This window comes from Choristoneura fumiferana, chromosome 24 (genome assembly GCF_025370935.1).
Source record: "Choristoneura fumiferana chromosome 24, NRCan_CFum_1, whole genome shotgun sequence".
Classification (NCBI taxonomy): Eukaryota; Metazoa; Arthropoda; class Insecta; order Lepidoptera; family Tortricidae; genus Choristoneura; species Choristoneura fumiferana.
In genome coordinates this window covers 987,580-1,012,644 of record NC_133495.1, presented here as the reverse complement: position 1 = coordinate 1,012,644, position 25,065 = coordinate 987,580, and the positions used below count along the sequence as shown (strand labels likewise).

Sequence of the window (25,065 nt, the reverse complement as noted above, 5' to 3'; positions counted from 1 at the left end):
TTTTTGTGTGAAGATGTCAGTATTATAGAATTTCGAACTGGTAGCCCAAATATCCTGGGGTGGGCAGGGAACCTCCCCCCTCCCCGGGTTTTTAAAACCTTTTACGATATTCAGTTGACAGGATGATTGGGCTACTAAGTTAGCACTTAGCCTGGATTGCATTTAGTACGTTAAAATCCTGCAAGACTGGCCGAGCGCTGGTGTGGGACGCTACCTATACAAATACTCTGGCGGCGTCCTACCTACCAGCAACTACCAAATGTGCGGGGGCGGCGGCAGACGCCCGGGAACGCCTCAAGGTCACAAAATATAGCTGTCTCGGCGCCCAATATCATTTCTTGGCTTTCGGCGTCGAGACTCTAGGTCCTTGGAGTAAGGGTGCGCTGGAGCTACACAGGGAGCTCAGCAATAGGTTAAGGGAAGCAACAGGCAACCCTCGCGCCGGCAGCTTTCTCGCGCAAAGAATCTCAATCGCAGCGCAGTTCAACGCGGGAATGCTGCCTGCGTGATGGGCACCATGCCAAGATGCCCACCTCTCTTTTTTAATTAAAGGTTTAGTTTTAGTTATTTTAATTTAATAGTAGTTTTAGGGCCTGTTTCACCATCCATTGATTAGTGTTAACTGACGGTTAAATGTGATGCCGTCTCTATTTGTTTTGTTCGAATAGATGGAGACGGCATCACATTTAACCGTCAGTTAACACTAATCAATGGATAGTGAAACAGCCCCTTACTCCTATGGATATTTTGTATTTTCTTAATAAATTAAATTTATTTCTATTTAACTGTTTCATTTTTGTAAGGTAATAAAATCAGGATATTGCGTTAATGGAAAAAAACATGTTTTATTTTATACATTATTTTATTTTCATTTTAATTACTGCTCTAACAGGAAGTGATTCGTGTCCTCACGTTTCATGGCGGCAGCCAATGGGGACGTCTGAATTTATTACAAAACATGGAGATTATACTTTCCACCAATCGAAAACCATCATCATTGGAGCATGAAAGTGTAACGATGTAACTTTGCACTACTGTCCAATTCTGGTTGAAAAAAGTATGAAATTAAAGTGGCTAATATATCAATTTCTTTTCTTTTATCATAGCAATGAAAACGCTCAAATGATGGATTTCCAAGCACATTAAGGAAAATGAATGAATTCTACAGGATTATTTTTTTAACCGAAATGACCACCTTTCAAACTCTATTACATGCATGTTTGTCTAGTTCGAGTCAATGCGCATGTCAAGTTGAAAATTGCAAATGGCGGCCGTTGTTATTGTTCGTACCGAATTAACTATTTGTAAATTATATACCAATCTTTTTAGCGATTTTTCTACTGGACTGATATACTGATGCGATACTGTAACTTCTTAAAATTCGGCACGACACGTTTTATGTACGATTTTAAGTGTTTTGAGTGTTTTTTCGGTATTTTATGTGTGTCATGCAAATGGGGTAAGCTGGAATTATCGGATGTCGCTTAGGTTGTTTTGGATAGTTTCAATGGGAAAATGGAGTGAAGTTCTGTGACCTAAAGTGTTAAAATGGAAACTGCATAAAGTTTATTAAGTATCGCGTTACGTTTCAAGTGGAAAAAGAGACGGGAGCGGCTGTAATTTCCGAATGTTCCATGCCGTGACTGCACTCCCCCGTACATTTCAAAATGGCTGCTGCTCTTCACGATGTATGAGCTTTGCGTCACTGGAACATAGATCGGTGGACTCGATTTGTGTAGCGATATCAGTGATTCTAGTCTTGTGATCCGTTGTGAAAAATCGGAAATAAGCAGAGAAGAAAGCCCCGGGCGCACCTGGGGCGGGACAAGAGTGGCGTATCATATGTTTTTGGAGTAGTGGACACTGGCCATAAGACTGATATTGCCTAGCGTAGCGATTGCGCCGGATAGTAATGTTGCGCTTGATTTTCCAGGATGATTTTCATCACAAGGGAATAGAACTTGTGTGGAATTGAACGGAATGTGACATTGTATGAGAGGTGAGTGTATTTTGTTACTTTATTTACATTTTGCGTAGTGTTAGGGGTTGAGGTTCGTTGTAATGGACACGGGTCGAACGCTGGCTGCGGCCACACGGGCGGCCGCGGCGGTGTACCCGAGGGCCGGCCGCCTGTAAAAGTTAATTTCAGTTAATATACTGTAATCTACACGCTAATTAAGTTAAAAATTAGAGTTGTGTAACTGTAGTTGTTGTTTTCGGCTGTCGAAACTTCGACCTTGTTGTTACGTGCATGGTGAACTTCCGCGCGTCAATATTGGTGCCACATTTTATTAACTAGTGGTTGATTAGGGGTTGAAAGTTGAAAACAACCTGGTGTTTATTTTATTCTTATTAGCACATGATGTTTGTCAATAGTGTCACTTTCGTAAATAGGTGTTAGGTTAGGCATGGAATATTACAATGACAGCTTCCAAGGTATCAATATAAAAGTGAATCTAATTGTGATTTATCCTAAGTTAAATAGGTAAATGACAGGTACAATATCAATACAAACTGAAACTGGAATAAGATATTGTTTTTTCCCACTTAAAATTCGTTAGTATAACCTGTAAAACCTTAGGACTTTAAAAAATACTTACTGATATGTTATTTGTTTTATTATTGTAACAGTTGACTAAACTTTATGAAACTTATAATTAGTTTCCAAGAAATTTCAAGCCTTTCTTTTATTTTTGCTGTCATTTGTCCATTACTTACCTATTAATCAAGATTGTTGATTGCTTAATTAGATTAGAATATTCCCCGTATGATCATACATTTTTGTATTTTAACTTTGTTAGAAAGTTGTCATGAAGTTTATTAAGTATTTATAACCAACTTAATTCAAATCTATAATGAATCTAAAATATCTCTTGTATGCTAAAGGCCATTTTAATGTTATTTTAATTTGTAAAATTAGTAGGTATAATTTGAGATTAGTAGACTGAGTGCACACATTTTTTGTGTTTCTTGCATTGAAATATTAAAAGAACTAAGTGTAGTTTTTAAATATATATTGTGAAATTGACCTTACATGAATTTGACTAAGAACAAGTTTTGAGTACTAACTGTAGATTCCTACTTACCTTTTGCATGATAGGTAAAATAGTTATTTAGTGCTGCAAACACATTCAGAACTATAAGATATGACACATCAACCCAAACTTAAAAAAAGTAATTATCAATAAATTAAGAAACAGTAGAAAAAACTCTGGTTTCATAACATATTGTGAGCATGTTTTTTTCTAGTTACTTTATATTTTGCCCTACTGTCTAATGTGACAAATTTATGTAACAAGTTAAAAAGAATGCCAAACTTAAAAGTAAACTTTTACTATCTTTTCTGTGTGCTGCAGTAGTGCAAAAGGGCCATGGCTCAGTGGTTAACATTATGTATAGGAGCAAAACACTGGTATTTTGACTCAAGCTAAAGGACAGAGAACAAGTATATAAAAATTATACTTAACCATTTTAAAATTGACATCGCCAATTAACATTTAAAATTGGAGTTCTTTATTTACTGTAAAAAAAAAATTGAGACAAACAAGACTGCTACATGTTTTGTTTAAAGGTTATTAATTTCACTATAGCTGATTGAAACTGTAGATGTTTTACACATGACTTTAAACTATGGATTTTCCCATAGGCTTAACTGTTGGTAGACATTGCATGTTTGTTTGGACCATTTGAGACTGGTAGGCTAATTTAGTTATAGTTATAAATAATTTATTTGACTTATCTTAAATTTGCCATCAATGATAATACTGAGGTCCTAGCAAAAATGTGTCAAGTTTAAAATAATTATTTTATCATAGTGTTATTTGTTCATTTTTTTCATTAGGACATTAGAATAATAATAGCATAGTGTTATGTAACACAAGTGCACAGTCACCTGCATTAATATCTGCCACAGCAGAGCATGCAAAATATCTGACACATCCTACTGGCCCTAAAAATAGAGTTGTATCAGATATTTATGCATGCTTTGATGTTTCAGATATTGGTCCTGGTGATTGTACAGTGGAACAAACCGTATCTTGTACCAGGCAGGGTGCAACCTTTGTGCTACTAATGTCATGTTGTCATTCCATACTTTTGTCAATAAGGCTGCTGGATCTAATGATTTACATGTACATAGCCGTGGGTAAACACTAGTTGGTTTGTGAATTAATAAATTTTCATCTCTATCTGAATTATTAAAATACAATACAAATCTGTAGTTTTGGGACCATGAGACTTGATGGTGGTTGTATCTATGAACTATTTATTTGCAGAAGGGAAAATAAGTTATATTAGAGAAATTAAGTAATACAAATGCATAAAATGATTAGTTATAAAAAACTTACTAGCTTTTATTTAAGTTGTTATTATATGTATTTGTTTGTTTCAAATCTTGCAAGCTAATTTTGAATTAAATAACTTGGTCCGATTGACTTGAAATTTGGTATTGATATGTAGGTTGGATTTTGGTAAACTTGTATTACAATATAAAAAAAATGATTTTTCGAGATTTTTATTATTCACTCACCACCATAATATATTGTCTTTCTTGATTTACGTTAACTTTGACAGGTGGCATAGTTAATTGATAGTTAGAAATTTCCTGGTAAGTAATTTTATAAATTAAATTCGGGTTTTGTTCTGCGTACCTTGTTTTAAAAAAATAAAAATTAAATAAAATTCATAAAATTAGTAATGACCGCAATAGTCTGGTAAGTAGGTAATTAAAATTTTGTCTTTTTAGTTTTTTTTTGTATAATGTAGTGAATTTGAGTGAGTCTTGTAAGATGATGATTGCATCTTCCAATCAAACTTAAACTTATCCAGATCTTTGTTAAAATTTTGAACGAAATAATGTTTGAAAGAAAAAAATATTAGACACGCTTTTGTATACAGAGACTGCTTCTGGGCAAGGCAGTGTTTAATGTAGTTTTCTGTGGCTTCACATGAGGCTGACATAGTACATTTGAGATAGAAAAATACAAACATTGGAGCATAGAACCTCCTTCCTTTTTTGAAGTTAGTTAAAAACTTGCTCCTCCTCGTATGCGGGAACTAAAAAAAGTACTGAATTCTCATCTGTGTTGATAAGCACAAATTCTGCTGATTTAAAAAAATACAAAAAGATAGCCTTAAATTTCACACGGATCCATGTCTTAAGCAAGGGACAGTAAAATATGTGACAAAATAGTCCTGAAACATTAGATTTCTCTTAATTGGCGTAATCGTCATCGGTTTTAATGTCTCTAAAACCCAGGCAGGCGTGTTTATTTTCCGCAAAACGAAGTTCATCGAAGTCCAACCTTCCGAGGTCTGCCTGCACCAATATCTGACCACCTTCAGCTCCTTGGTTTAGACCTCTCGGCAAAACTGAACTTCAGGAGTTACATCAAATTCTTAAGGTTAGGCGATACTTCACTACGGACCGGGTCTTGGTCCCGATCTATACCGTCCTATGTCCTAAAGTCAAGTGCCATACCAATTTTGTCCTAAACGCTCTTGACATATCGTTCATTAGTCATAAAGATTATAAGCTATAATGTTTCTTATGTCCTAAGAGTCATAATCCATAATATTACATTACCTAATGCTCAAAATACCTAATTACTTTAGCCATAATATAACATGACCGAATGTCAAAATACCTAATTACTTTAGCCATAATATAACATGACCTAATGCCAAAATACCTAATTTGTTCTGTACTAATATTATAACACAACATCTTATGTCCTAATGTGTTTGTGTATCATTCCGCGAGTCACAGACGGTTCTGACAGAATATCAGCGCTGCAGGCGTTTAACGCCTCAGCATAATGCTGAGTCAGCGGCCGTTTCACTTTTGCGAGGACACACAAAATCATAATTTTAATTTTGTATTCTTTTTTTTTTGTTTTATTTGTGTTTGCTGTTGTTGTTTTTTAGTTTGGTTGTATTTGTGTGTCTTTGTGAATGTGAATAAATGTCTTCTATTCTATTCTATTCTATTCTAATGTAATGTTTGTCCTAATCATCATTTGCCATAACACTTTTTCTCTGAAACCGTAATTTTTTAGGGTTGTTATAAAATAAACCTATCCTAACTTATACAGTACTACAGAAGGACCACTTCAAAATTTCTGAAATATTTAGTTTCAGAAAAAAATACCGTTATGGCAAATGATGTTAGGACAAACATTACATTAGGACATACAATGTTATGGATCGCGAATGACACCTGAACTGCGTCCCCAACGGAAACTAACTGCTACCAGAAAAGTAGGTTAGGTTAGATTAGAACTGCATCTCCAACAGAAACGAACTGCTACCAGAAAAGTATATTTTATGACAAATAGTGTTTAGGGCAAACGTTGTTATGGCAAGAGATCATTATGACCAAAGTTATTAGGAAAAATACAATTAGGACAAAAGACATTAGGGATTCCAATATAGACCCATGATTATGGCATTCACTATTAGGACGACTATTAGGAGGTACTACAGACGATAGTGCACATAAGTATTAGGACATACAATACTAGGGTAAAAAAAGTTATGGCACTTACATTAGGGAATACGTTGTTATGGCAAAAGATCATTATGACCAAAGTTATTAGGGAACATACAATTAGGACAAAAGATATTAGGGATTCCAATATAGACCCCTACGGACCAGCTCATTGGTCTTTACCAAGCCCAAGTCCGATCCTGCATGGAGTATTGCTGCCACCTTTGGGATGGTTCTGCTGAATATCAGCTAGCTGCTTTGGATTCGAAAGAACAGCGAGCAAAGAGGCTCATCGGCGTCGCCTGCGATGCGGGTTTTTTGTTGCGAGAGCCTTCGTCATTGCAGAAGTGTGCTTCGGAACTTACCAACCAACACCCACAACTTTATTCCACCTGCTTCTTTCTTCCAGAGGTCGACCAGAAGTAGACAGGGTCTTCACTCTGACATTGTCAGTATTCCCAAAATCTGCACAAAGCGTTTTCGCTCTTCCTTCATCAACCACACAGCAAAGGAGTGGAATTCCCTGCCTGCGACTATGTTTCCTGAACACTACAATTTGGCCGCTTTGAAGTCTAGGGTGAATGAGCATTTACTAGGCAAGCATGCTCTCCATCTTAGACCTCATCCTCGCATTCCATCAGGCGTAATTGTGGCCAAACGCAAGCCTATATTGTATAAAAAAAAGCATTGGCTGTCTTGTAATGATAATGTATAAAAGACTTGCTATAAAATTATTGCATATACTCATTGAGTTGGCCTAACAATAAAATCACATAATAGTTAATTAGCATAATAAAATAATAAATATGCATAACATTAGCAAAGATAAATTTAGTAATCTTATGTATAATTTTATTGATAAAAACAATGTTTAGAGCGGTTTAAAACTTGGTAAAATGTATAAATTAAAAGTAATCATAATCAACACAAATAGATATTGCTTTGATTGTTATGGCTTTATCCAGAAGAAACAGTTGCTTATAGTAAACTTTTTCGCCCGCTGTAGAAACAGTATAGCATGATAATAAGCCAGAAATCTATTGTTTTACTAAACTATACCAGTGGCTTCACACGCGTATACATAAATCTGACAGTTGAGTTGCAATTCCTGGATTTTAATAAATTCTCACGGGAATTGCTAAAATAATATATAGTTATTTTAATTTAATAGTAGTTTTAGTCCTATGGATATTTTGTATTTTCTTAATATTTTCTTAATAAACCTGCATACGTAATTAATACTATAGTTATTCTCATTGATGTCTAATCCATATAGTTGTGATTTCGAGATTTCATCTACTGTCCACCGACTAACCTATTTTTTTTAAAATATTTACTCATAGATGTTCACTTTCTATGGTGATTTGTTTACTTTCTTAATATTTTACAATGAGAACTAAAAAAAATTTCAGCACCATATTTAATATCAAATTGAAAACCAAATTAAATGATAAAATTTGGTAGTTTAGTTTCCTTTTGTTTGAGTAATTAAAATTTGAAACCATGCATTCTATGTGACAAAATAATGAGCTAATTCATTATTTATATGTATTGCCCTTGAATTTCTATGGTCATTTTTGCGAATTGTATTCTTGTTGACTGTAACTTCTATTGGCATCCAACCTACAGTTGAGTTCTTATATTTTTGACCGAAATTTTTATCATAATATGCTAACGCGGCTCTATTGTTAACGGCGTAGAAGCATGTTCAAATATTTTTTCAGATATTTTATGATACAAGCTCAGAAGTTCCTTTTCGTGGAAATGTCATAGTGATATTGCATTGCCTGACAAGGGAATTCATTATGACACTTGCTGTGAGAATGTTCTATGGTGGGTCGGGATTCGACTATAAAATATACATATATGAATTTTTAGTAAAAGGTAAAAACTTAGTAATAAAAGTTTTTTCCGTTCCCAGTATGGCAGCGGACAGCGACGGGGTGGGCGCGGGCGCGGTCTTGGGCGGCGCGTGCGGCGTGGTGGTGACGTGCGAGGGCGACCTGCGCGACCCGCGCTTCCCCGCGCGCCTGCGCCGCCTGCTCCGCGACCTGCGCACGCTACTCGCCGAGCCGCATCCCAACACTCTCAAAGTTAACAAGGTAACAACACTAATCCCATGTTTCACCGTTCATTGAATTATTTTATGTGACAGATATCTGTGATGCCACTGTCCGAATAGACGGAAACGGCATCATATTTATCTGTCAAATAACATTAATCAATGAGTGGTGAAACAGGCCCGAAGTCGCGAAATCGCGAATATCTTGGCTCCTTTTATTAAGCACAACTTAAAGTTTCCTACACAAAATAAACTATGGTGCATGTCGATTTTATAGGTAGAGCAAGATTCTCAGCAGGGAAGCCTTCTTTAGGTCTTAGTCTTCTTTAAATCTTGAGTCACAACAGGTAGAGCAAGTTACTCATAGTAGGGAAGTCTTGTTTAAAGTTTAAGGGGCTGTTTCACCATCCATTGATTAGTCTTAACTGATGGTTAAATGTGATGCCGTCTCTATTTCTTTTGTTCGAATAGACGGAGACGGCATCGCATTTAACTGTCAGTTAACACTAATCAATGGATGGTGAAACAGCCCCTAAATCTTGAGCTACTAACAGGTAGAGCAAATTTGTTACAGCAGGGAAGTCTTCTTTCAATCTTGAGCTACTTACAGGTAGAGCAAGTTTCTTACAGCAGGGAAGTCTTCTTTCAATCTTGAGCTACTAACAGGTAGAGCAAGTTTCTTACAGCAGGGAAGTCTTCTTTCAATCTTGAGCTACTAACAGGTAGAGCAAGTTTCTTACAGCAGGGAAGTCTTCTTTCAATCTTGAGCTACTAACAGGTAGAGCAAGTTTCTTACAGCAGGGAAGTCTTCTTTCAATCTTGAGCTACTAACAGGTAGAGCAAGTTTCTTACAGCAGGGAAGTCTTCTTTCAATCTTGAGCTACTAACAGGTAGAGCAAGTTTCTTACAGCAGCAAAGTATTCTTTCAATCTTGAGCTACTAACAGGTAGAGCAAGTTTCTTATAGCAGTGAAGTCTTCTTTAAATTTCAAGTTACTAATATAAGTAGAGCAAGTTTTTTTATAGCAAGTAAGTTTTCTTTAAATCTTAGGTAGAGTATGTTTCTTATAGCAGGGAAATCTTTCGATCTTGAGCTACTAACAGGTAGAGCAAGTTTCTTATAGCAGGAAAGTCTTCTTTATTTCTGAGTTACTACAGGAGATGGAAGTTTATCAGCAGGTAAATCTTCTTTATGTCCCAGTTACTACAAACAGTTAGCTGGTGCTAGTTTCTTGACAGGAAAGTCTTCTTAATGTTTTAATTCTATAGGTATAGATGCGGTGAAAAAAGTTTTTCACAGGCCAAGGTCTCATGTCCCATTTATTACTAGTTTCTTGACAGAAAAGTCTACTTCGTGTCTTAGTTCTATAGGTAGCGTAAGTTTCTAAGCTAAGAAGCACTCTGTATGTACTCTGTTACTAATAAGAGCCAGTTCGGGTCACCGTGCCCACCCAACTTATGTGGTATAGTTTTCTTAATAGCGCGAATGGGTAATTAGAGTCGTCTGTCGGCAGGTGGAGCCGTGGAACTCGGTCCGCGTGACGCTGTCGGTGCCGCGCGCGGCGGCGGCGCGTCTGCGCGCGCTGGCGGCCGCGGGCGCGCCGCAGCTGCGCGCGCTCGGCATACTGTCCGTGCAGCTGGACGGGGACGCCGCCGTCTCGCTGCGCCTGCAGCACGGCGCCGAGCTGAGGATCAACACTGACCAGGAAGGTGAGTGGTGGAGTGGTGGCACCAGTACAGTACCCGGCCATAAAGATTGCACATCGGTCTTTGGAAAGAGACTCGGCTAATTTCGGCTTCGTAGAGCGTTGTCAACACTACTTATGTGACGTTTGTCAGTCGTTGTACAGGTGCAGTAGAGTACGGACGCATTTACTTAGATGAAAATATATAATAACGACTTGTTGAAACCCCGCAAAACATTAAATTGTAAGATGGCATCTTTAGGAAAAAGAGGGAACTATCCTTTTTCTAGTAGTTGCAAGTGGCAGGACCTTGTGCAAGGTCCGCCCGGATTGCTACCACCATCTTGCTCGCTAATCCTGCCGTGAAGCAGCAGTGCTTGCACTGTTGTGTTTCGGCGTGGAGAGTAAGACAGCCGGTGAAATTACTGGCACGTGAGGTATCCCATCTTAGGCCTCGTGATCTCGTGATGTTGCACTGGCCCTAATAGCCAGAGGGGGTCACATGGTCAAATTCTATAGCCAGGGGGGAGTCAAATGGTCAAATTCTATAGCCAGAGTGGGCACATGGTAAAATTCTAGTTGACTAAATCAATACTACTCTTTTGTCGCAGGAGTACAAAAAGTAATGAGTTTAGACAAATATCTACTGTTGTCTTAGACTAAGCCCAGGGCATGGAGGGTTGGGGGGTGGGGGGGCACGTTACTGTGCAACTGGACGGGAACGTAAGCAAGTGGTGTCACCATTAATTGCAGTCTCTCACAAGTCACTGAGGTTTCAGCGATACCGAAAACTTGAGAATTTGGTAAATGTCTTACTGATTCCTTACTGGGCTGACTAGCACATATGGAATGCAGGATTGCTATAAAATGCGTTACAGACCACAAGAGGCCATCCTTAAATTACGTCACACATGGGGTGTTCAGTGGGGGTTGCTGCCTAAGCTTGCACGCCAATTAATGCTCTTTGAGTAAAGAGGTGCAAGCTCGGCTTCGAGCGTACGACCAGGTTTAAGAAAACAGCCCAGGCTAGCAGGCCGGGTCAGGGCTGGTTGTGACAGGCCAGTTGGCGCTAGTCTACGAGCACATATCCCCTGGAGACCTAATACGTACGAATTTGAAAGAAAGATTCTGTCAACTAGCTTAGGTGTGGGGGGAGTTGCGATCGGTTCGAAGTTTTCCGAAGTATTTCGAACCCGATCGCTAGGGCGTGCATTGTAATGACTAATGACTTTATGCTTTCTATCGATATCGATCAAAAGTTTTGCAAAAAGGTTTTTCAAGTTGTAGGTACACTCAGGTAAAATACTTATGCCAACTTTGAATCTTTTTTAAGCTTAACGCATTCACTGCCACCTGACTTCCACAGCTGCCACCGACGCACGTGTGCGTTCAAAATATATGAATAACTATGACAGCGGCACTGGGCGAAGTTCCGAAAACGCTTATGTGCGTCGGTGGCGTCAATGCTTTAAAATATATGTTCTTATGGAAGTCACACGTTGTAGAGATATGAGATTTTGCCGGTGGCCCTCATAGGTATAGTCACCAGCAACAATATCTGACTCGCTCAACAAAGCATTCATAAATATCTGATACAACTCTATTTCTAGGGTCGGTTGGGCGTGTCAGATATTTTTGCACGCTCCGCTGCGAAAACGCATATGTGCGTCGGTGGCAGTGAATGTTAAAAAAGTTATAAAGTATATTTAATAGTTTGTTGCAACTTAAATAATTTAAATTTATGTATGTAAACTCTTTATTGTACAAAATAAGTAACAAACACAATTGACAGACGTTGAGAAATATGTATAAAGGTGAACTTATCCCTTCAATGGATTTCTACCAGTCAACCTTCATTATCCTCGTCAAGAAGTTCTTTTCTCGGCAAGAACAGCGTAGGTACTCTGCACTCTTCATTAGCCGCCACTTCTTGTTTATCTTCAAAAAAAATCCTCAGTAAAATGTTTCGAGCACACGACACTATATTTTGACGGAAACAAAATTTCGCTTTTTGCAACGTTTATCCATTTGTTTTTCATATTACAGTATTTTTTTAAATATATAGGACTAAATTATAACATGTATTAAATTAAATTACGTCATGCCTATCCAAAACATAAAAATATACATACATAAAAAGAAGAATTAAAATTAACTAGCTTTTGCCCGCGGCTTCGAACGCGTGGAATTCGGTTATCGCGCGCTGTTCCCTCGGGAACGGTGCATTTTTCCGGGTTAAAAAGTGGCCTATGTCACTCTCTGGCCCATAAACTATCTCTATGCCAAAAAATCTCGTCGACCCGTCGCACCGTTTCGACGTGAAAGACGGACAAACTTACAAACTTCACACACTTTTGCATTTGTATGATTCATGAAGTAGGTTAATACTAATAGTAATAAATAGCATCCACGAAAAAAATCCGATATCAATACATACAATAATCATTTAGTGGATAATTATCGACAATACAAAACAAATGCACCGCACTACACTAGTCATGGGCGTCACGAGACTAATCACGATAATGAGAGATAGACATACACGATTGCAGTAAGAATGAAAAAGATGGGGGCTGGACACAAGACGGACCCGTCAAGTCTAACTTGCCCGCGTTGCGAGTAATTAAATTTTTGTAAATATTTTGTTAAAATAAAGAGGCGGACTTACCGATGAAAAGTAATATTGTTTTTTGTTGCATTATAATTTTTTCCGCACTATTTAACGGCACAACAAGACATGATGCCGCAAATTATGCAGGTGGTAGGACCTTGTGCAAGGTCCGCCCGGATTGCTACCACCATCTTGCTCGCTAATTCTGCCGTGAAGCAGCAATGCTTGCACTGTTGTGTTTCGGCGTGGAGAGTTAGACAGCCGGTGAAATTTCTGGCACGTGAGGTATCCCTTCTTAGGCCTCTAGGTTGGCAACGCGTCTGCAATACCCCTGGTGTTGCAGATGTTTATGGGCTGTGGTGATCTCTTACCATCAGGAGACCCAATTGCTCGTTTGCCTATAGTCGAATAGAAAAAAAAAAAGAAGCTGTTTTACGTCGTAAATGTCAGCTGTCTATCGGTTCTACTTTATAGTCAAAACTGACGGTAAACCAAGGAATTGGGAAATGTATTAGTGACAAACCACTGACTAGTTGACTGAGTCGGGTCGTCTTGTACTACGTCTCTAGACTTGTGCTCGTGTTGTGAGGTCCGTTGATAACTTTGATATTCGCGCTCGAGATTGGTCAAATAACTGGTAGTCCGACCAAGGAGGCTTTTGCAACCCGAATAATTCTCCCGCCTATGAAACTTGGCGCATGATGAAAATAGTTAATACAGATTATAGATATACAATAATCCAATAACTTTTCTTACGAGAAGTTAGGTATTTTTACCTAAACATGAAAATCGTTTATAGCTTTCTGCGAAAAATTCCTCAAACTGAAATTCTTTCTGTGTATGTACCTATGTTCTACTTAGAATATGTATGTAAAACTATCCAATTATTTTTCGATTTCAGAGATACCGCAAATTTAACTTTTAACATTTTGCACTATAACTTCTACTGAAAAATTACTCTGCTGAAATAATAATAATTTATTAAAAAACTCATTTACATCATTTTTAACTTAAGAACTAAAACACACTCTGTAAGAGAAATATTTCCAGAAATGCCTGAAGTAGCATTCCCTGTGTTTCAGGCAAGTAATTCTAATATATTTAGATATAATTTCATCAACTACTAAAGGACACTGTTATTCCAAATTAAACAATGATAATATTGTCAGTTTTCTTAATACTAACCTAATTTAAAAGTATAAGTGACATTATGATTAAATTCTTATTCTTTATGCATGAATATAATAAAAATACCTATAATAATACGACAATCCTTCCTATAGTAATAGGAAAATCTTTTTGGATACCTTATAAAAGCTATTTATTTCAGTAAATTAAATCATATTAAGAAATAAAAATCATCAGAGCAAATTTTCAGTAGAAGTTATAGTGCAAAATGTTAAAAGTTAAATTTGCGGTATAATATCTAAGTAGTACATAGGTACGTATACAGAAAGAATTTCAGTCTGAGGAATTTTTCGCAGAGAGTTATAAACGATTTTCATGTTTAGGTAAAAATACCTAACTTCTCGTAAGAAAAGTTGTTGGATTATTGTATATCTATAATCTGTATTACCTCTTTTCATCATGTGCCAATTTTCATAGGCGGGAGAATTATTAGTCTCCATACAACGAATCTCCTCGTAGACTAGATCATAAATGAGCCAATCGCAAGCAAGACTGAAACGTCAACGGACCTCACGACACTAACGCCATCTAGCGATATTTCGCTTGTCGAAAAACCCTCATTGCTAACCTACCACGTCTTTTTAACACAACCCAACACAATGAAGTCGCATTAAACCCCCCTGAATTTCCAGATGCGAGCACCTCGCGGCCCCCTCAGAACGCGGAACTCCTATCCAACCTCGGCGGCATCGGCCGTCTGCTCGCCGACGACGGCGCGTCGACCAGCGCCGAGCCGCCGCCGCCGCGCGACAACTTCAAGTCGCCCAACACCGTCTGTCCAATGGACGGCAAGATACCGCAGAACATTCCCACGCCGACCACGGACCGGTGCGAGTTTCCATTCGGAAGCATGACTCAGGCCAGGGTTATACATCGGAAGGAGAATACGCTTGGTAAGTGTAATATTTATGTACAATCTCTATTATAGAAAGAACTAGGGTCGCCGCAGAACTAGTCACGGACAGCTCGAAGAATATGTAAGTTGAAGTGGTAATGTACTGGACATTGCTCCAAGAATAGCTATAGCTGTAGAGGGAGAGTGGTTCTCACAAACTAGAAGATGAAGTCGTGGCAAGTCTCCTTTTTAGGTGGACCGGCGACTATACAGTTGTGGGCCATGGGTGGAGACAGGTGTCAGGTTTTGTACAATATAACATTCTAATCTAAGGGGCGGCCTTTAATCAACAGCAGATGTCGTTTGGCTGATGTGATTGTTTGAAAACTACAGGTGGTCACAAGCAGTCCTTTCCTTACTGAAATAATGATTGTATTATATCATAAAATGATTACAATTTATTGATGTGGAACTCCACAAAGTGATAGTTGATCAAATAAATTATTTAAAACTAGAGTTTACCCGCGACTTCGCACGTGTAAATCATTAGATACAGCACTAATTTAAATTCCGGGATTTTACAAAATTCCCGTGGGAGTTCCCGAAAATTACGTCGTGTTTTTCATTGACATTGCATTAAAAGCGACTATGACATTACTGGAGCCCAACCGTCGTTAATTCGAGATTGTAACCCTATCCCGTGGTGCCTAAGAAAATTGGTCAGTGTTTTTAGTGTCGACAAATTAATTATGGATTCGGTATAATCATTGACATCACACAAACACACACGCACGCACGCACGCATGCACGCACACACAGATACAGAGCATTGCATATTTCTCTACCACTATCATTGATATGTGATAAGTGGTTCATTTTGTATTGCATTCTAGTCTTCCGATTTCAATAGTCCGTAAAACTTGATCACTAAGCAGGAATTATTTAAAAAATACATGTCAATATTTCCATGTGGGAATTAGTTAACAGGAAATACAAATTAAAAATGAATTAATTTAAAATGCTGGATAGGCACATTAGGTGTGTAGACTTACGCATATAATTGCGCTCCACATCATCCCACACACAAATAACGTGTCAGAAATATAATTTTATTCCAATATGTTCGGAAATGTCTGCCGAACTGTCGCAAATATAGTACGCGAAGTTCTTCCTTACAGAATGCCACAAATTACAAAAACTATAACAAAATCACCTCCTGGCTGCTCTCAGCGGCCGGGAAATTGTATGAAATTCCATTATTGTATGGTTTTTTTACTTTTTAAATGCACGTTTTGACTGCTATATTTATATATCGATATATTTGGATATCGATAGTGTAGATCACGATATTATTATGTAGAATGAATAAAATCCATTGTCTTCATATTCTTTAATAATGTAAGTTTTACTTTTCAAACAAGTTTTTTTTAACCCCCGACGCAAAAACAGGGGTGTTATAAGTATGACCGCTATGTGTGACTGTGTATCTGTTCGTCTGTCTGTCTGTCTGTCTGTCTGTGGCACCGTAGCTTAAACTTAAACGGGTGGACCGATTTGATTTTTTTTTTTAAATTGGTTCTTAGACATGTTTTACAAAATCGGTTCAGCCGTTTTTGAGATATTGAACTTTGAAGTGACAAAGTCGGGGGTTTTCGAACTTTGTTGGTTAGGTTATCTTACAATACAATACAATAACTCTTTATTTCACACCAACACAGTAAGCAGTACAGAAAACACAAGAATATACATAGATATAAAAAAAATAAGAATAAATTGTTGAAATTTTTATTTTTTAATGTATGAATGCAGTTTTTCTTGTTATTAAAATCGATGACATGGTTCCTAAGAACAGATCTTCGTATGTCTTATGGTTTCAGACTTTCCCATACTGACCGATCTAAATGAGCCACTCTGTATACATTATTATGTCTCAGCGGAAATGGCACTTCGTGGATTAGTATTTATTGACGGACTCAGCTAACGAATTTCTTTTTCCCGGCCTTGGCAATACCAATATTTCGCTTTGTATGTAGTTTGTGTGGCATATATAAGAAGGTGCTTATAACGATCAAAATTGGGCTCAGGCCTGGAATGTCTGTTTTCCTAAAATGTACAATTCTCAAAACGTCTGCGTTTTCACAATGTTAGTACCTCTATTTTGTCAGCTTTCTCAAAATGTCTGCTATTTAAAATGTGTACAATCTCAGGAAGTCGTCTATTCATAATGTTTACATTCCTATAATATTAGCATTACCATAATTTCTGCTTTCCCGTAATGTTCACTTTTTTAAATAGGCTATAGTCTTGTTGTGTTTGTTTTCCCATAATGTCTGCTTTATTTTCAAATCAATGTTCTAAATGTAAAAGGTTTAATTCCTTGCATACCTTCTTACTCTTTGATAACATAAACATCTATACCAAATATAAAATTACTGGCATTCAAGATAACATTAATGACCGTTTCGTACCCGAACGAAGGGATTTGCGTAGTTAATCAATGCTTATAAATGTGAAAGTAACTCAGTCTGTCTGTCTGTTACTCTTTCACGGCTAAACCGCTGAACCGATTTAGATGAAATTTGAAGACCATGATTGGAGACATTTTGGGAATAAGACTTTTCTCTGGAAGCCAACGTTATAAGAAGGCGGAATATTTTGCGGTTGCAGACATTTTGAGAATAAGCACTTTCTGAAAAGCGAACCATTATACAAAAAACTGTCATTCTTGGAGACAGGCAATTTAAATAGCTGACATTTGAGAAGCTGACATAATGCAAAAGACGTGTGGACATTCTGAAAAGCAGACATTTGCGAAAAAACATTTTAGGAAAACTGATATTTCAGGCCTGAGCCAAAATTGGTGTGACTAAATTTAAATGTTTCCTATTGGTAGTTACTTCCCATAGCTTCAGTGGATGGATGCACAACCTGTGCTTGATCGAATGCCACAAGCCACACAATTTGCACTTTGCTCTGTAAACTGAGCTGAAATCAGCGATATCATGTGTTCCCGCATAACCATAACCAGGTTAACGTCCGCTTGAGAACATAAGTAACTTTATAATTGGAGAAACGCTTACAACTGGCACATAACTGAGTGCAGTTAAAAACGTATAAACGTAAGAACAGACTTATTGTTCCCTTTAGTTAAATGATTTACAGTTGGCGTCCATAATTTATTTAGATGACCATTAAAGGTGTACTTTTGACTGGAAAAGGGAATAAAATTATAATTTATTAGTTTAAGAAAGTGCAGTAACGCTCAAAAGTAGCTTTAAGCCTCGTTTTCACTAGGGGACATGTCGCGGAGACAAATCGTAGAAGTATCCGTGATTTAAATTATTAATTATTTTATTAATCATTAATTTAAAACATTTCATCTCTACCTTGATGTTCAACTACCTGAGCTTGGGTGTACAACTAGAGGCTGCAATTTTTAAATTTCTATGTTTAAATAATAAAAAAAAATCGTTTATTTAGATAACAAATCAGATAATAAATGCATTGAACTATCAAGCTTAGGCCTTATTTTCTAATGCACGGGGAATCATAATCACTTCTTTCTGTCACACGGTGTAGAATGATGGTAGAAAGAGATAATTAATGTGATTGACAATATGGCCTCAGGTTTACCGACGTGACCACTAAAGGATATATCAATATCTACGGAGTATCCTTTGTTGTTAAATTTTTGCATTCATCAATAAAGTTTTATTAAGTTTATTATTTACTACCTGATTGCCTCGGCTTCGCTCGCACTCGTAAACTATTAACGAAAATGAGACTAAAACCTACACTGCAAGCATCTTCTGTCTCTGTTCAATTAATTTTTATCTATATAGAAGAAGACATACCTCCTCCCTCTTCCTTAGCCTTTGAGGTAATAAGACTGCAAATACAGAGTGAAAATAAAAGCCTATTCTTAAAGGCTTGGCAAACGCATCCGTAATTTAACTTAGTGTCGATGGATGGCGATGTTTTCTTTCCTTTAGGTGACCCTCATGCTAGTTTTCCCCTTATCATATAAAAAAGTTACCTAGAGACAGAGAGATGGTAACCACCACATTTTAAAAATGTTGTTATACTCCAAGCAATTGAAATATCTGTAGTTATTGACAAAAGTAATAAAAAAATCAAATGTCCAACCCCCAGGCATAGCGGCCCCCACGTCGACGATCCGGCCGGCGTCGGACGCGCAGTTCGTCCGTCCGTCGACGTCGTTCGCGGGCCCGCCGCCCCCGTACCCCGCGAAGCCGCCGCCGTCGCCCGCGCCGCCCAACGTGGCCATGTCCTCGCCGCTGCTGGTCAATTTGCTGCAGAACGACGCCGCTGCGCCCGCGCCGAGGCCCAAACTGCCGGCGCCGCATCAGGCCAAGTTGGATAGGCTCGAGGATGGGCAGGTGAGTCTTGAACTGTGTACTTAGAAAAAACACTATTTATAATTCGTAGTCGCTCCCATATTCAGCTGTCCCTATTTTCTACTGAGTCGCATTCAATCGCAAGTACCTAGTTGTGATTCTGTTTCACTGCTGTCGCTGATTTGGGAGAAAACGAAAAAAATGTTCATGTACTATCGATCCAACTGAACGTGGAACCCACTGTGGAACCCTTTCGTAGAAAAAGTTATAGTGAAGATGTCATTTACATCGCATTTCTTGACACGGAAATTCATTATGACACAGTGAGAAAGTTCCATGGTGGGTCAGGAATCAAATGGTTCAACTGTAATTCTTAAATTTTATTTACTCACTCTTTTCAACATGTATTTGTAAAACACAACAAAAAAAAGTAGGCTTGTGGCTTCCGTCGCTTAGCAACAAACAGGACATTGTAACTATCAAGCCAACGCCAATCGACGCAGCAACTAAACAAGCCGCGTTGCGTTCCAGATGGAGCTGGCGGTGGGTCGCGCGCCGTTCGAGTACCGCGCGCCGCGACCGCTGGCGCCGCGCGCGGGCGGGAGCGGGGCCGGCCGGGGCGCGGCCGGGGCGCGGGCGCGGGCGCGCTGGCGCCGCCGCCGCCGCCGCGGCCGCCCTACGTGCGGCGCGCCTTCCCCGCGCGCCCGCCCGCGCCGCTGCAGTACCGCGCGCCCAACGCGCTGCGTCCGCCCTACCCGCAGGTACATACCGCCATAGTAAAAGAGGACAAGTATGCACACTCCGACCCTTTAAGAGACTTAACTGCCTACTCCGGCGCGGACGCTTAGGGTTGTCGATGTCTATTTTAGATTAATTACCTACCGTCAAATAATTTTAGTACGAAAGTTAACTTAAAATTGTCTTATGCCTGTGTCTAGACAAACAAGATTCTATGCCGCTATGTTATTATTATTATTATAGTACTAAATTTAAAAATATTATTTATATATTCGCCGTAGTGATGATGGCAACTGTGTGCATACTACTCATGTTTACCTACACATAATACTATAACTATATTGTTTATAGATAGGTAGGTAGGTATCTACGGGTCTTGGATATTTAATATGTAGTCCCTGGGCGACTAAAACTCGCTAACAAGCTATTTACCACTAGACGATTTCCACACCCATGAAATTCACGAATTTAGATTTCATCCCCGAACTATACCTAATTGCTCGAGGTATTTAGTTTGATAGATTAATATGTGTATATATAAGTAAGTATGTATTCTGTTGCCTGGGTACAAGCAACTCCGAACTAATAATATACAAGCTTTGCTAGTTAAGGATTAGGTAGTTTAAGGTCAGCTTCAAGTTCTTAATATGATCTTGATTAGCCTTCTACGTAACAGCTCCACGCCGTCAGCGAAATTGTTCAATGGGTTCTTTGTTCAATGAATCTCCCGTAATAGGTCGTAGGACCAAAATAGCGAATTTCTTGTATGTCTAGGGCGTTGAGTTGTTGATAGAAATTAAATAAGTTGTTACGATATTAGGCTTAATGCCAAATATATAATTCTATATATTTATATATACTAAGTTGGCTTGACGTAAATCTATTGGCGAGGCGGCGGATTTTCTATCTTAGTGCTTGGGTGCTATAGGTTAACACATTAGGTTAATTAGTGTCAATTGTCTCATAATATCTATTATTTTATTATTTACTTGATACATAATCGTCCTAAAGTATTGTATTAAATGAGCGACATTTTCATATATACATTAATATGAAACTGTATTATTTAGGGGCTGTTTCACCATCCATTGATTAGTGTTAACTGCCAGTTAAATGTGATGCCGTCTCCGTCTATTCGAACAGAACAAATAGAGACGGCATCACATTTAACCGTCAGTTAACACTAATCAATGGATGGTGAAACAGCCCCTTAGTGTCAAATATCAAAACGGCTGTACGATGGGTACTGTAGCTAATTGCGAGCGCATACATGCATAGATTCCTATAAAATACAATGGAAAACCGTTACGCACTGTAGTGCACAGATGTATCTGTACTTGTATTAACTGTAATGTATTTATTGTACTTGTATTTAATGTATATGTATTTACCGTTACCCGCAGGAGTTTACGCCGCCGCCGCCGTACAAGCAGGCGCCGCGGGCGCGCCCCCGCCGCCCCCGCAGCCCGCGCCCCGCAGCCCGGCGTCACCCACGAGGACCTACAGGCGCTGCTGCCGCCCCCCACCACTTCTATGGATCAGAAGACGCAGTCCAGTTTTCAGGTGGGTGCTTGGCTTGAGCAAGGTTGTGATTTTTGAGTAGATTATTTTAGAATAGAACAACTACAATAATCATCATCATCAGCCGGAAGAAGTCTACTGCTGAAAAAAAAGGCCTCCCCTTAGAACGCCACAATGAACGACAACTCGTCACTTGCATCCACCGGTAGCATTAGTAGGTTGCATAGGTAGGTATATTCAGTCATGCAGTAAAACAATATAGACACTAATTAGTTGACAAACTATCACGCATATACTCCTCCATTGAATAATAGGCTTTTTCAGCCAAAAAGTTAAAAAATTGTTTTTTAAAACCGTGAATTTTCGCGGTCATCAGTATAGTCTTCGGAAGTTTATTGAAGATCTCAGATGCCATTGCCAAAGTATGACTACTCTTTAATAGGTATCGTGTCGTTATTTCCAGGAGTTCCAGCGTTACCAGCAGCAGTATAACGAGCGGCAGCGCGCGGCGTCGCGTGCGGCCACCGGCGCGGACTGGAACGAGCCGTACCGGGACTCGCTGGCGCTGGCGCTGCCCGACCTGCCCGATATCGACCTGGACCAGCTGCAGCCCACACTGGACGTCCTGGACGACTCCGCGCTCTCGGCCATCGACCTCGACAGCTCCAAGCTGGACCTGCTGTACCAGTCGCACGCGCCCACGCCCGATGCACTGCTGCACGACCTGACCGGCGGGCCATTCCAGAATGGGCCCTACGCGCTCAAGGACGAGCCCGCCGCCATGCCGCCGCCGCCCGCCCCGCAGCCCCCAAGCCGCGCTCGCCGCACCCCGCCGGCTCCCCCCACGCGCCCTTCAAGTCGCCCCCCACCAGCTATGGCCTCTCCCCCGGCCCGCCCAGCTCCATGCCCCCGCCGCTGCGGCTCCCGGTCCGCGCCGCGACCTCCGTCGCCACCGCCACCGTCGGCTCCCAAGCTACCGCGCAGGAGATCGAAGAACAGAGCAAACAGTACCTGATTAAAACGCTCATGCGCGACGACGACGTGCCGCCTCCCAAGGAGCTCGACAAGAAACCGGAGGAGGTCATCGTGGCCCAGTGCAAGCGGGAAGGTGGCGAACCGGAGATGTTCGGAATTGCCAAAACTATCGACGACGATTCGAAACGCGGCGACGACTTTAAGTTTCGGAAAAACGACAAACCTCTCGCGCAGAAGGGCGGCAAGCCGCGCACCGCCGGCGCCAAGGAGAAGCCCGCCACGCTCAAAGACAAGATCGTGCGCGACGTCAAAACGACCAAGGTCGCGGTGAACCAGGTGACGCCGGGGCTGCCCCCGCGCCCGCCTGTGCCCAAGACGCCCGCCTTGCCGCCGGACGCGCCGCGCTCGCCTCCCGGGGAGAAAGAGTCGATCAAGCTCAGACTAAAGCTGGACAAAAACGAGCCTGTGGTCCAGCCCGTGTACAAGGCGGACGTCAGCTTCACGAGCCCCCCGCGCGCCCCGGCGAGCCCGAGCTGCGAGTGCCGCCTCTGCACATAAGCCTCCGCGGGCGCAACTCCGCCGTCATCAAAAACTCCAAGAAAGAAAAGAAGAAGTTCGCCCCCGGCGACATCCACTCCAAGAAACTAAAGATCAGAAAAAACTCGGAGTCGGACGACAAGCATCGGAGGGATTCCGAGGAAGCGCTCTCTACCAAGTCGGAGCCGACTGACAATTCCAAAGGTGACGAGTATCTGCACGTAAAGAGCCTGAAACTCAACAACCACTTCTTAGAAGGGGACTCGATAAAGACGGAGATCACCGGTGACAACAATGTCGTCTACAGAATGAAAACTATATCGAAAAACGCCCACATCGTCACAAAAGATTACAAGCATCTCAACAACAAAGTCCAAACTTTAGAGAGCTTAAAAAAGAAGAAGTCGAAACTCACTGATGGTGGAAGTCGATGGAGAAGGACAGAGACAAAGAGTGGAGGAACGACATGCTAGACAAGGAGGGAAAGTATGCCCAGAACGAGGGCTACAGAGAGATGCCGAACAACCACGAGGTTAAAAAGAAGTTACCGACGCCGAAGACGGAGAAGGACGCGAAATGTGATAGTTTGAAATCTATTGACAGTAAGCCCGTGGAAGCCAACACGGGCAGTAGTGAAAGTGTTAAAACTGGTGCTAGTGAGTTGGAAAGTAGGTTGCTCAAGTGTCATAAGGAACGGACGCTCAGTGCGGGAGACGGTTCCGAGTCTAAGTTGAGTGACGAAAACAAGTTGAAAAGGACAGTCGAGGGTGCAGTCACCTCGCCCAATGGCCTCTTGACGGAGAAGAAGAGGAAAACCAGCCATTGTTCCTTTCCAGGTGTGTATTAGCGTACAGTCAGTGAGTGATGGCACATGACACTGCGGCGCCTACAACAGTGAACCACAACGTTTTGTTTCATCTCTTCTTCTCCTTCAGCTTCTCTTATAAAACTCCAAGGAGCTCAGTTTACTGATAATCTCTATATTTGCTGTCAATACTGTCTATGATCAGAGGACAAAACCTAAGTGCCATTGCTCAGTGATTACTTTAAGTTATCAGTAGATAGAATTTTTTTAAATGAATTTGAACAATTATTTATTGTAAATCATAAGTTATACAATTTAGCAGATACAATATTCTATTTCTTAAAAATAATAGACGAAATTGGTTGCTTAATTATAAGGAAATAAAAAGAATACAAAATTTAAGGGTTTCATTGATAGTATATTGTATTTTCCAAATTATTAAGATTTCTTCTTGGAATAAGATCACCGTGCTGCCTATCACATACACACTGGCTATTTAACGGAACATTAAAAAACATAATTAAATAATATCATGTAGTTTTAACATTGTCTTTAAGTTTTGTTAGCGGCTTTAATCTGACTAACACCTTGCCTATGAATATGTTTCGCTAAATATTCTGTTGTATACTACTCAAAATAAAATAAGTGCCTGAGTTTCATCACATAAAATTAAGAATGAGACATTCATTTGCGTTTTTTTCTGAACACAAACATAATTAAACAAAAAACTTTTGTATTATATTTATTAAAAAGATGTTAGAAATAATTATCTTAATTTGTATCTTCATTCTACCAATTAAACTTTAGTGGCCATTAATTTCTTTTGAGTAGGACACTATTATATTAAACTTATAATAGTGGGAACATTAAATTCACTGCACAGCTAGCAGTAATAGGCATCGTCTTGCGCGATTTTCAACAGACTGGTAAAAGAGGTACATCAGCCAAGGTCTATCAATTTTTAAACAAGTTCCTATGAAATGAATATGTCGATAAAGTCGACTTTCAAGTTGACAGACATATCTATTGGCAATTGTTTTGTGGCATGCAAACGATTATCAACTTTAGGGTGGTAGGCCATAATTTTGGCTGATGGATGGTACATTATATAAAGTGTAAAAGCTTAAAAGATTAAAAGTACTCTAATGTCAAGAGAGTAAAAACTAAAAGTAACTTTGTGATTAAATAACTATGCCATAGTTAGCAAATTTTGTTGACAGAATACTGCCTAGTTAAATAAGCAAACAACTGTGCAAATCCAACA

At 39.7% G+C, this 25,065-nt stretch overlaps 1 protein-coding gene and 1 pseudogene across 1 annotated transcript in view; both read left to right on the top strand.

Annotated features, from left to right (window-relative positions):
• Positions 1–25,065, top strand: part of LOC141441743 (uncharacterized) — a 47,473-nt gene that overhangs the window by 11,257 nt on the left and 11,151 nt on the right. The gene's annotated exons all lie outside the window — the stretch shown is intronic.
• LOC141441869 (uncharacterized) lies at positions 1,240–24,115 on the top strand (annotated as a pseudogene).